The sequence below is a fragment of the Epargyreus clarus genome, unplaced genomic scaffold (genome assembly GCF_041222505.1).
Source record: "Epargyreus clarus isolate Ecla_fem2 unplaced genomic scaffold, WU_Ecla_fem_2.2 ptg000034l, whole genome shotgun sequence".
Lineage (NCBI taxonomy): Eukaryota > Metazoa > Arthropoda > Insecta > Lepidoptera > Hesperiidae > Epargyreus > Epargyreus clarus.
Window position 1 is genome coordinate 14,000,308 of NW_027332239.1, and position 12,418 is coordinate 14,012,725.

At 37.1% G+C, this 12,418-nt stretch overlaps 1 protein-coding gene across 1 annotated transcript in view; it reads left to right on the plus strand.

The window, feature by feature from the left end:
* The window catches only part of LOC140756143 (uncharacterized), a 263,924-nt gene that overhangs the window by 43,118 nt on the left and 208,388 nt on the right, over positions 1 to 12,418 (plus strand). The gene's annotated exons all lie outside the window — the stretch shown is intronic.

Consider the following 12,418-nt stretch of genomic DNA (forward strand, 5'->3'; position numbering starts at 1 on the left):
TAAATAACTAGAGAAATATAAAAATAAAGCGGGTTGCTTGAAAATAATGCCTTTATTACTCTTATAATTAAGACGAATCCAACGACATTTGGGCTGACAAAAATGGGAGATATATTACGTATGCTCGAAAAATATTATCCTCCGAAGTTAAAAATCAATCTACCGTGGTACGCAAGGTATAGTAACGTTTTTCATTATCTTCGAATTACGGTTACATTCCTCAGTAACAAAATATTTCAAGATTCGGAGTAATACGGGACTACGTTCAGATAAATGAAGATTACAGCAGGCGACGAAGGGAAGAAAAATCCATTACATTTGCTTAGATTTTGAATTATGTATTTATTACATTGGATGGAATCTCATGAGCCTTAGGTATATGTTTCACTTTGAAAGAATAGCGACTGGATATAATCCTAAAAAAATATGGCACACGGAAAGATAGATATGTGAATATGAACCAATCATGCTTTAAATGTATCCCCATTCAATAAAATCTTCAAAAATACCATGAATTCTGTCATAGAATCTATCATCGAGTATAAAACCCATACTATTCAAATCTTCTGTTCCAAAATCTGGTGTTTCATCGTCTGCTGTGAAAAGAAAAGGCAATAATACCAAGCTATTTACGAACGAGTAGTTCAAACAGTTTTTGAAGTCTGACTCGAAGATATATCTAGGATAGACTTCATTTACAGAAATGGTAAAGTGTTCCAGAAATTCTTTCAATGAATCGTGGTATACATCCTTTAAATGGTTCAAGTGGTTCTTCCTGAATTTTCGGTCGGTTCCCACAAATGTGAAACACAAAAAGTCGATTATCGGAGATCCATAGTATATGAATTGATAATCAACTAATACGACTTCCGTCACCTCGCCATTCTGGAAGAAACAATTTGATTAAATTTTTTGAGTAATATAAAATTGTTTAGCAAAGATTTATCTTGTGGCATATGCTTGTGCATACTTACAACTTCTTTAAATAAAACATTATTCATTTTGAAGTCTCCGTGGCACAAACATTTTACTTTTGTCATATTTCCTTGCGCGGATTTTTCGTAACTGTCTAACATAGTTTCGAAGCGCTTATCAATTTTATTCTTCAAATCTAAAGTCAAATTTTTCGTACATAAATCGTACATTTTCCGGATAAATTCCAGATAGTTATCGTCATAGATTACTGAATGCTTTATAGATTTTATTTTTCTTTCATAATATTCGGGTGTTTTCTTCTCCATAACGAAAGATAGTCCATGAAATTTTGCCACTTGTTGTATAGAAAGTTCCGCAAATTTTAATGCCATTATGTCAGTTTTCCCATACGTTTTGAAACCTTTTTTCGTCATGTTTTCAAGTATCATAGCGTCTAAATTACTGTCATTGTAACATTTTACCATATTGAATCTCTTTCCAATGGGTACTTGGGCGTCACTTTGAAATTTACTAAGTATTTTAGCCAGCTCTCTGTAAACGAATTCCTCTTTGCTGTATACTTCAGCAAGTGAGAACAGTTTCAAATTGTCGTTTGTTGGTATTGCTTGCTTTATAAATAAGTTTGTTTCTTTCTTCCCTTCTGCAGTCATACCGTCTATGCTAACATCGTATAACAGTCCTAAGTAATTGCCGCCCTCGGATGTAATTTTTTTCTTGAATATTTTATACTTTATGTAACTTTTTTCAGCTATTTGTGTTATGGCCATTTCAACAGCAGGGCTTAAATCATCCTTTTCATTGTCTTCATTTTCAATGTAGATTTTGTGCGTAGAGTCTATTTCCATGTTAGATATTTTTATATTCTTTTATATTCGCCAAAAACCTTAATTCAACATTACTGTTAACTGGCCCTCATCTCTTATAAATAGGTATGACTTATTTGTGCACCTGATTATGCTTGCAGAATATTATAAAGGCTGTTTCACATTTGATGTTTAGCATGAGTATCATCATAATATTAAATATAAATACATTTAGTCAGGTACGATGTAAATAAATTAAAACGAATAAATAGAATAAAAAGAAAATTAGGGACATAGTGAAGGGAAGGTTTAAAAAACTACTATGAGTGAACAAAAACAAATAGATCATTTTAAAATATTAAAGGAGATGGAGAAAATGAATAGGAAAGCAGAAGAAATGATTGACCATTGCCAAATTTTGAGTATCATTATTATGGAGAACCATTAATTTAAACGTTTTGTATTTAACGATAGACAGTGTAACTTTAAAAGTTTAAGTCGTAAAGATGATTAATATTAATATGCAAAATTACTGTTAGTTGTAGTGTGTAAAATTATAAACAGTGTTAGTTAATGCTGTCCATTTCATCTCTAACCAGCTCCAGACAGGGATTCTCTCTGAAGTCGTGTATGGAGCTGGTTACAAATGCGTTGATACTCTGGAGGATTAAGCTGGAATACCTCGGAAAAGTATGTCTGCTTTACGACATCCTTCAACCCAGAACACAGCAGCGCTTAACACTGCTGTTATTAGGCAAAAATAGGAGTTGCGGCCATACCGCCGGGCTCGAACAACAGAGTGTTCTACCATCTTTAATGTATTAGTATTTTCAATTTACGAGTACAATTCGTTGAGGTGTTCAAATCTTTACAGTACAACACAATGCACTAATTCTAGAACTAACTGTTTATTTCCTTTCTTCGTATAAGCTGCATTTTGCTCAAATATTTGCCTCCAAGTAACGATGACATTCTTTTTTTCATACAAATTTAGAACTATCTACGTCGCAGATAATATTGTTTAACAGATATTAAGTAGCATTAGCAATTCTTTGTTAGTTATGTGTTATCAGTTGATATTACGTTGTTTGGATTCCCACGAAGTGTTTTTCGACATTCTATATTTTCATTAAATTGACGTAAGTAGTAAGCGGAATAACTGATATATTATTTAGTATTTGAATTCACTTATTTTTGGACATGCCCATTGATATCTGCAATCAACCCCAGATATCATAAGATATTCCTACCTGCGGTCGGCCACAGATGCGCCGCGGCCTCTGAGGACTAAGCTGGAACGCCTCGGATAAGCATGTCTCCCTTACCACACCCTTCAAGCCAGAACACAGCAGCGCATGACACTACTGTTAATAGGCAGAAATAGGTGTGCCGGTGGAGCCGCCGAAGTCGAACCGCAAAGGTTCTATCTTCAAATTTTCTATCACATTTACACCGGGAGCTAGATATGGGTTACCCAAAGGGCTTTGTAACAGTATAATGGCGTTGACGTCGTTCTAATTGTGTAATGACTGACCGCATTGTTCGTCTAGTCTTTAGTCTAACAAATTACCCTGCTTTTGCTAGGAATTAGGACATTGTACTGTCTACAGAACAATAGCTTGATATATAACAAGCTTTACTCGAGCTGTGGTGGCAAAGTCTGGTATTCCCGGGGGAATTTCCGGATAAAAACGATTTAAAAACACTATTTTATAGACGCTTTCCATACAACCCTATACTAGGATTCCCTGTATCGTGGATGCCATTGACACACACATAGACAAATACACAAACATCCCCAGACTAACACCCAGACAAACACCCTCAGACCAACATCCAGAGACAGGAATATAAATTTAACATTTGGATATCCATCAGGCCAGGGATCGAACCTGGGACCTTCTGCGCAAGTCGTCAAATGTATAGAAATGCAACCTTGTGCTAAAAATCTAAGTTTTAACTAAAATTTTATTTATGTCAATTTCTAGACCAATTTTAGCCAATTCAAAATAATCCCACGTAGATAAACATAGGAACGGACAAATAAACGAAAATTCTAACAGCTGGTTTTCTCCAGAAAATACCAGATATTTTGATTTTGAAATGCAAAACTCTATCAAGTCAAGAGACGGGTAGGCTTATACTAAAGAGCCATTTAGGGAAAGTCCGCGAAAAGGTTCACATAACGCCGAGTGAATTTAAATAAGTCAAGAACACTCCACTCCAAACGGAATAAAGATGTACACAATAGATTCGTCTCGGTGCGTGGTGTTACACCGTTGTGTAATAAGGGTTATAATGTATGAGCGACCGTCTACGCCAACACTTTGCGACTTGCGACAATCGTCAACTGTGGTCAGCGATCGACGGCGACTGCAGCCAAATTTAAGTAACTATGGAAAAGAGAGAAAATTAAAAAAATATGAACTAGAGGTTTTTCCCCCTGAGCTGGAACGCCTCGGATAAGTATGTATACCTTAACACCCTTCAAACCAGAACACAACAGCGTTTGACGCCGTTGTTATGAGGCAGCAATAGTTGTAACGGTGATGTAGCCGGAGTCGAACCACAATAGGTTCTACCTTCAAAAATGTCCTGTTCAATGGATTCCGTAAAGCCATAAAGATTCCATAAAGCTGGAAAACCAAAGCCAGTAACTGTTCGGTGTGACAGAACCCGAGGGTCGCACGCACGGCGTCGACCTTGAAGGGATCGACCCGCTTAACAAATATTACGGCACTTAACCGTTTATTTGATACTAGCTTTAATCTTTTGTCTGTGATTCTGAGTGCTTTGTTTTTGGAGTAATATTTCTGAAGTTTTAGCATGACGGAAGAAATAGTATCTTTTGGAAATCCACTGTTTTCACGTAATTTTCTCAAGCTTAAGTTTCATCAAAATTATTGAAAAAATACGGACATACCTGAAAGAAGTACTTGTCTGAGATTTGAACCTTAAAACTTGACAATTGGGACCATTTTTCATCAATTAAGCTATCACTGCTTGATCAAAATTGATCTCGGTAAGAGACCGAGATCAATTTTAATTTATAGCTTTATAATTTTAATGTCGATGAAAAAGTTCTACTATACTCATTGATTTTAAATTAGGTGAACCTTTGATTTCAGATTTAATTAGACTGATTGACGCTTCTCTATAATTTTCGCGGACTTGATCAGATAGAAATTTGATAGAAATTTGATAGATTTGACGGACTTGATCAAATAGAAATTGATCGCCGCTGATTTGATGAAAACGTGGAAAATGTTAAAAGTTTTATTAGGTGTTCTTTATAATTCAATGCATTTTCAAAGTTAATATTTTACATTAGTAAATAATTTTGCAGATGCGCTAAGGTTAGTTATAACCATAGTAGTGATAGCTTCTTCGTTGACCTGTATTTGTTCTACCATCTTCCAAAATTAGTAATAATCAGATGATTATAATGAAGAAAGTTTTTTAATAGTCATAAACATTTCTGAGGAATTCTTTCCTCGTAAAAGTACTCTCACTCAACCAAACAAATGTAAATAATACGTGTCACGTGACAAGCACATTTCGCAAGAAAAATGTTCGTGGAATTGTGACACGAAAATTCTCTTGTTTAGTAAATTACTCCGGATAAGTGGTTAGGTTTTATGTAACATTTGTATGTGGCACTCTTATGTCGCTCGTAATTCTGAATGGAAATCATATATTATTTTATTTAAGCGAAACTTATTTAGAACCTTGAGAAAGAAAAGTATCGTTTGTTACGGAAACTGTTACGGAAGGACGGTACAATAATATTTAAGTATTATCGATATATAGACATGATATTAGATGTACTAATCATTTTGGCACCAATATTCATTATCAATTTCGATAGTTTCACTTCTTGCGTATGTACACATTAACACACGTAATTTTTTGTTTCACACCCAGAGGGTAGAAATGGAAGCTTAAATAGTCTCAGCCGGAGGTCCGGGGCTCGGATCTCAGGCACCTCAGATTAATTACCACTTGCTGTAACGAAGGAAAACATTAAATAAAAGAAACCTACATCCCTGAAAGTTCTTTAGAAAGAAATACAAAATCGCGCGGTGTACTATGCCCTAATTCCACTCTGAGAGGAAACCGTGCCCAGGAGAGGGACAATAAAATGTTGACGATAGCACAAAGCTAAAATGGACGAAAACTTATAAAAGGAATGGTAGACATTAAAAGAATCAGTGGCGGAAATAATTATAATTTGGTCGCACCAAATCTTCTTTTATGGAACAGTTCTTCAAAGTAATTACAAGTTTTATCACAAACAGTTCACTGGTCTGTGTTTATTTGAAATAATAAACGTTTTTACTTTCTGCTAAATATTACTGTACACTTTTTTGTAGCACTTTGAAATCTGTTTTAACAATAGGAGATTTTGATGGTTACCAAATGGTATGATGGATAATTGGACTGTAACCAATAGTATCTGTAATTAATTTTATCATAGGAGTAACAAATTTATGGACGATGTCAAAACAATTCGCTATGTTCTGAAATCTGTCGGAATCACTTTTGGAATGAGTCTCAGTTTGAATTTCGCGCATTTCGCTCTTAGGGACAAAAGGACCTGATTCTTGAAAAGGACGATCAGGCTATAGCGTTTTTAAAGCGACAACACTTATACAGGGTTTGAGTATTGCCTAGAGGATTATGACGAAAATTTAATGAAAAGGTTTACTTAAATTCTTGTAAAGAAACTTAATGATTTTTCCGACACTAATAGTATACGAGGATATTCGACAGACAAGATAATACATTTTATTATGTAACGGGTACTCACGATATGAGTTTTTTGTTGCCGATATTTCGACCCAGTTGCATGGATCGTGGTCACGGCGAAACGTTTCGATGTCTCAATTCTGCGATAATTTTAGTCTAAAATCATATAAGATAATACATATTAGAAAAGATTTTTACAATGACATTGAACATTTTATATGATGTATCATCCGTATAACATGAACGGTAATAAAATTACGAATGAATAAATATGAACGATAAATAATTAAATTATCTACTATACATAATAAATTATTAGTTCAAATTCAAATTCAAATCTCATTTATTCAAAATTGATTCATATAGAATACTGTTTGAAAATCACCACCGCTTCGGAAGGTATTTCGCTATGGAGAAGAAGCGGCGCAAGAAACTCCATACGTGTGCAGTTGAAAATAATAAAGGTAGAATGTATGTTGCTTGCTTAAAATTCCAAAATCCTGCAAAGAAAGGGAGATATCAAAACAATTCTGAGTATTCCGACAACCATAGAAGAGAAAAGCAAGCCGACAACAGTGACAATGATCTCAAATCTACGAAATGGATCTTACAGCAGGAATTTAGCGCCGGCCTTCCACTTTGAGTGACAAAAGAACTGGATTCTTTAAAAGTACGATCAGATTATTGAATGATCGAACGGAACAATGCGATAAGTCAAATAGATAAGTCAGATTTGGATAAACGGAAAGAGAATCTTGTACAGAGTGGAATATTGCTGAGAAAAATTGAAGAAAAGACTAACTTAAATTGCTACAAAAAAATGAAACATTTTTCACGACACCCATAGATTCGACATAGAGGAAAATACTAATTAAGAAAGATCTTTATAATGACGATAATAATGATAATAATAAAATGAATTCTCGTTTTTTAATTTCTTTATTTGAGCCTAAAGCAGACCTGTTACTTGATGGAAAGTAGTCAACGTCCCCTGTGCACATTTGCAACACCAAAGGAGTTGCCAATGCATCGCCGGCTTTGAAGGAGAGCTCTCTTTGCACCTTAAAATTATACACATTATAAATTGTAACTTCAATACAAAAAAATGTGGATTGCTTATAAATCTGAAATCCTGAAAAGAATCAAAATTCCGAGTACCCCGGCGATGGAGACAATGATCTCGAATCTACGAATTGGATCTTACAGCATGAATCTGGCGCCGGCCTTACACTTTGAGTGACAAAAGAGCTGGATTCTTGGAAAGTACGATCAGATTATTTGAATAGATAGCGCGATGAGTCCAACAGATAAATTAGATTTGGATAAATAGCACTTATGTTAGTGGATACTATGGTTTCAGAAAAATAATTTTAGCCTTTGTATTTGTTTTAGATAAAATAGCTGCACAATTTCATTTTCAATTATCTGTGCTATTTATTTATTTATTTATTTATTTACTTTATTATACCTTAACTAACACGGGTATAAAAGGCGGACTTAATGCTAGAAGCATTCTCTGCCAGTCTACCTTTAGGCTAAGCAGAAAACGTGCAAGGCGGTATTCAAATGTCTAGGAAGAGTATACGTATATAATTATATATGTAAGTATATAGCGAATAAATGAATAAACTAAGGAAGGTAAGTACAAAATACGCGATCATCTTAGTCCTAAAGAGCAGTAACGTATACTTTAGATAGATCCTCGTGGCGGAGCGGTCACCATTCCGGTCTGACGCGCAGAGAGTCCCGGGTACGATCCCCGGCCAGACAGACATCTAAGTGATGAATTCAGGTGTCTGTTTCAGGGTCTGTGTGGTTGTGTCTTTGTCGCTGTGTGTCTATAGTACCCACGATACAGGGAATCCTAGTGGGGCTGTGAGTGTAGAAAGAGTTTTTGTAACCCTAGTTCTTTATGGGGTTGGAATGCATAGGCAGCGATGATCATATACCATCAAATAGATATACTATTTCAAACTTATAAAAAATCCATATTTCTCTTGAACAGAAAAAAAATATCATGAAATAAATGATACATCTCAGACTTCTCTGTAATGTTCTCAAAGTGTGTGATGTCTATTCACAGTTGGCAGAGCACTTAATGGATATATGATGAAGCTGCAACTTGGTCCTTGTGTCGGAACACATCTGTAGCCGTCTTTGGAACGTATGACTTATATTCTGCTTGGAATAGAATAGTTCAGTATACTAAAACATATTTATCCCCTATTTTTGTGAAAACATGGTGGCGAAAGTGCATTTATAAGGTGCTAAGCGGTGTGCAAGGTCAAAGCTAAAATTCAAATTCAAATGTCATTTATTCAAAATTGATGGATATCTACCTATCTACTACCGTTTTGGTTTCTCTATGGTGAAAATGATGCGAAAGGTAACTCTATATAATTATGTGCAAATTTGCAACCTTTAAATACTATACAAGTTCACATAGTGTATATAGAACTAATTGAAATTAAATTTGAAGGTGGTTCCTTTGTGGTTCGAATCCGGCGGCACCACCGCCAAACCTATTTCTGCCTTATAACAGCAGTGTTAAGCGCTGGTGTGTTCTGGTTTGAAGGGTGTGGTAAGGGAGACATTCTTTTCCGAGGCGTTCCAGCTTAGTCCTCAGGGGTAGCAGCGCATCTGGGGCCGACCTCCGGTACGAATATCTAATCCTATCTGGAGTCGATCACAGATGTCCATGGGCGGCAGTAGCCACTTACCATCAGGTGGACTGCATGCTCGTCTGCTACTCCATATTATAAAAAATATATGGTTACAAAGTTAAGCAAAACAAAAGAATTAAGTTGGTAGAGCGTTTCGTAGTTCAACTCCAGAGCCACCAAAGCCACAGAGTTACATACCTATCCGTAACGTTTCAACTTATTCCTCTGGAACCGTCTATATATAAAGGCATCATCATCATCAACCCATTACTGTCGCACTGCTGGGCACGGGTCTCCTCTCAGAATGAGAAGGATTAGGCCATAGTCCACCGCGCTGGCCAAGTGCGTATTGGTGTATAAAGGCATAGCTATTCCTTTTATTAAAGGTGACGCAGGTAAAAGGTAAAAGCAGTGATAGCCTAGTGGTTAAGAAGCGCGGACTCTCGATCGAGGGGTCCGAGGTTCAAATCCCAGGGCACGCACCTCTGATTTTCAAATAAATGTGCGTATTAGAAATTAATTATCACTTGCTTAAACGGTGAAGGAAAACATCGTGAGGAAACCTGCATGCCTGAGAGATTAAAAAAAAAAAAAAAAAAAACAAAAATCTTAAGGGTATGTGAAGTCTACCAATACGCACTTGGCCAGCGCGGTGGACTGTGGCCTAATCCTTCTCATTCTGAGAGGAGACCCGTGCCCAGCAGTGGGACAGTAATGGGTTGATGATGATGATGAAAGGTGACGCAACGCCATTTTCAAATAGACACCTACCAACCAACAGAGCTGTAATATTATAAAAACAATTAGATCGATCGATTAAAAACTTGTACCACGTGGAGGAATCCAATTAGTTAAGTAAGAACGGTTAATTGAATTATGAAAGTCGTTGTTAATTAGTCGATTGTTTCCCCTGGGAGCGGTAAATGGAGTAGATGGAGTCACTGGCTATTTTTATGCTTGACAAGGTACCGACTAATATATACCATACTAGCTGACCCGGCAAACTTTGTACCGCCTCAAGATCTTTTTATCAAATATATTTCATATAAAATATAGCCTTTTTTTTTGTTTTCGAGGGGGAAACCTTCGAAAGGTACTCGGTGACGTGGGAGCGACACAGAGTTATGTGGGATTCTTACCGCACTAAATCCCCCCCGGTGGCCGTCTTCGGCGCTGCGTAAAGGACTCCGGGATCTCCAGTGGAACGCAACCGGAGTCCTCTTAGCGCGTTGCCCCGTCGGGTTCCGTCGAGGTGAGCATGCCGCTCGCCGCACCGTCTGTTGTACACGACGGTATGCGACCAAAAATACCGCCGTCCTTCCCGGGGTTGCTGGCCGGGCGGTTTGAGCTCCCACTCTTGCCGCCCGCAACCCCGGAAGCCCCTTTTAGTCGCCTCTTACGACAGGCAGGGGATACCGTAGCCCTATTCTGATCCCGGAACTACAGGGACCTAAAATATAGCCTATGTTACTCGTGGATAATGTAGCTTTCGAATGGTGAAAGAATTTTTAAAATCGGTCCAGTAGTTTTTGAGCCTATTCATTACAATCAAACAAACAAAGTTTTCCTCTTTATAATGTTAGTATAGATTTGAAGGTGGTAGAACCCTTTGTGGTTCGACTCTGGCGGCACCACAGCTACACCTATTTCTGCCTAATAGCAGGGGTAAGCGCTGCTGTGTTCTGATTTGTACGACGTGGAAAAGAAGAAATACTTAATAGTGGATGAACACTCATTGGTTCGACTCCGGCGGCACCACCGCCACACCTATTTCTGCCTAATAACAGTGGTAAGCGCTGGTGTTCGGGTTTGTTGTGGTAAGAGAGACATACTTATCCGAGCCTTCCAGCTTTATCCTCACGTGGTAGCGACACATCTGTGGTTGAACTCAGGTAGGAATCTCATCTTATCTGTGGTTGATGACAGACGCCTATGACAGTAGCCTCTTACCATGAGGACTGCATGCTCTTATGCTACTTCTATAGAAAATAAGGAAACTTCTAGACATGTAAACGATATAAATCCCTAGAACATCTTGTTCCTGTATTTCGATATTCCATTAGGAATCCAATATGTGGGCTGGCCGAAGCTATCTTATATTAAAGATCGGTTACGTGCAATTCTTGACCTTACCGTCTCCCCATAAATTCAGTTTCGAAGCAAAATATTGGTAAGAAAAACGATAAAGTAGTGTATAACGTAAATGTATTTCTTCTAGTAGCTGGTATAGAACTATCTCGAATGTTCTGTAAATTAAGACCTACATAATATAGTCATAATGCCCTTAAGGGCGATTTGATGTTCTTTACCATGCTTTTATTAGATTGATCTGTATGTATGTATCTGGGTATGTAAAGAAATCTTTGAACTCGATTTTTACCCACCTTGATCGATCGGATTAATTCGTAATTTTGAACAATTGTCAAGAACCAATGACAATGCATGATTTAAATAACTTTGTCCTATTCTCCTCATCGGGATCGTCAGGATAACGATTTTCTCTGCATGGTCTTGGAAATATTTGAGTTGCAGTACCCTATCAAAGCGCGGTCGTACAAATCGCCTATGAACCTGACAGCTAATAGAAAATTCCCATAGGAAAAATCAACGGGTTGACCCCCGGGAGTGCGCGGGAGAAGTGAAAACTTCAATATTAACGCTGTGCATTTTTTTTATATTTTGGAATGGTTAGGGAATAATTTTGGCCGAATTGCTTGCAATATCAGTTCTACTCTCTCTTACGAATTTTCGATCAGGTCACGTATTCTGAAGCGAGTTTAACATTTTTACCTATCACTAAAACTACATCGCCGCTAATAATAATAATAGTAATAGTATCTGTATACTATTACACTGACGTCGCTAAAGAAGTATTCACATCAAAAACAATAGAAAAATAATAAACTTGTGGATCAAATCGTTCAAACAAAACAAACTGTCTCTACATCATGCAACTTCCTCTAGAGAAGGCATGATATTTTTAACTTAACCACTCCATTGTGGCCCGAAATCTTACAATGGAAGAATAGGCTAGGCACAAAGCATGCCAAGAGTAATCTCTTAGTCGCGTCGAGTTCCAACGAAAATATTTTTTGACGGGACGCCTGAAAACATGTTTGCGAAGGCAACTGATTGATGTTATTGCCTCTACATCGGATTTAAGTGGGCCTAACTTAAGTGGAGTAATTGTTTGTTCTAGCCTGCTTGTTTCAGACGAAAAAAGATAGATGTAGCTTCTTGAAATACTTATTAATTCGTTTCTGTCGC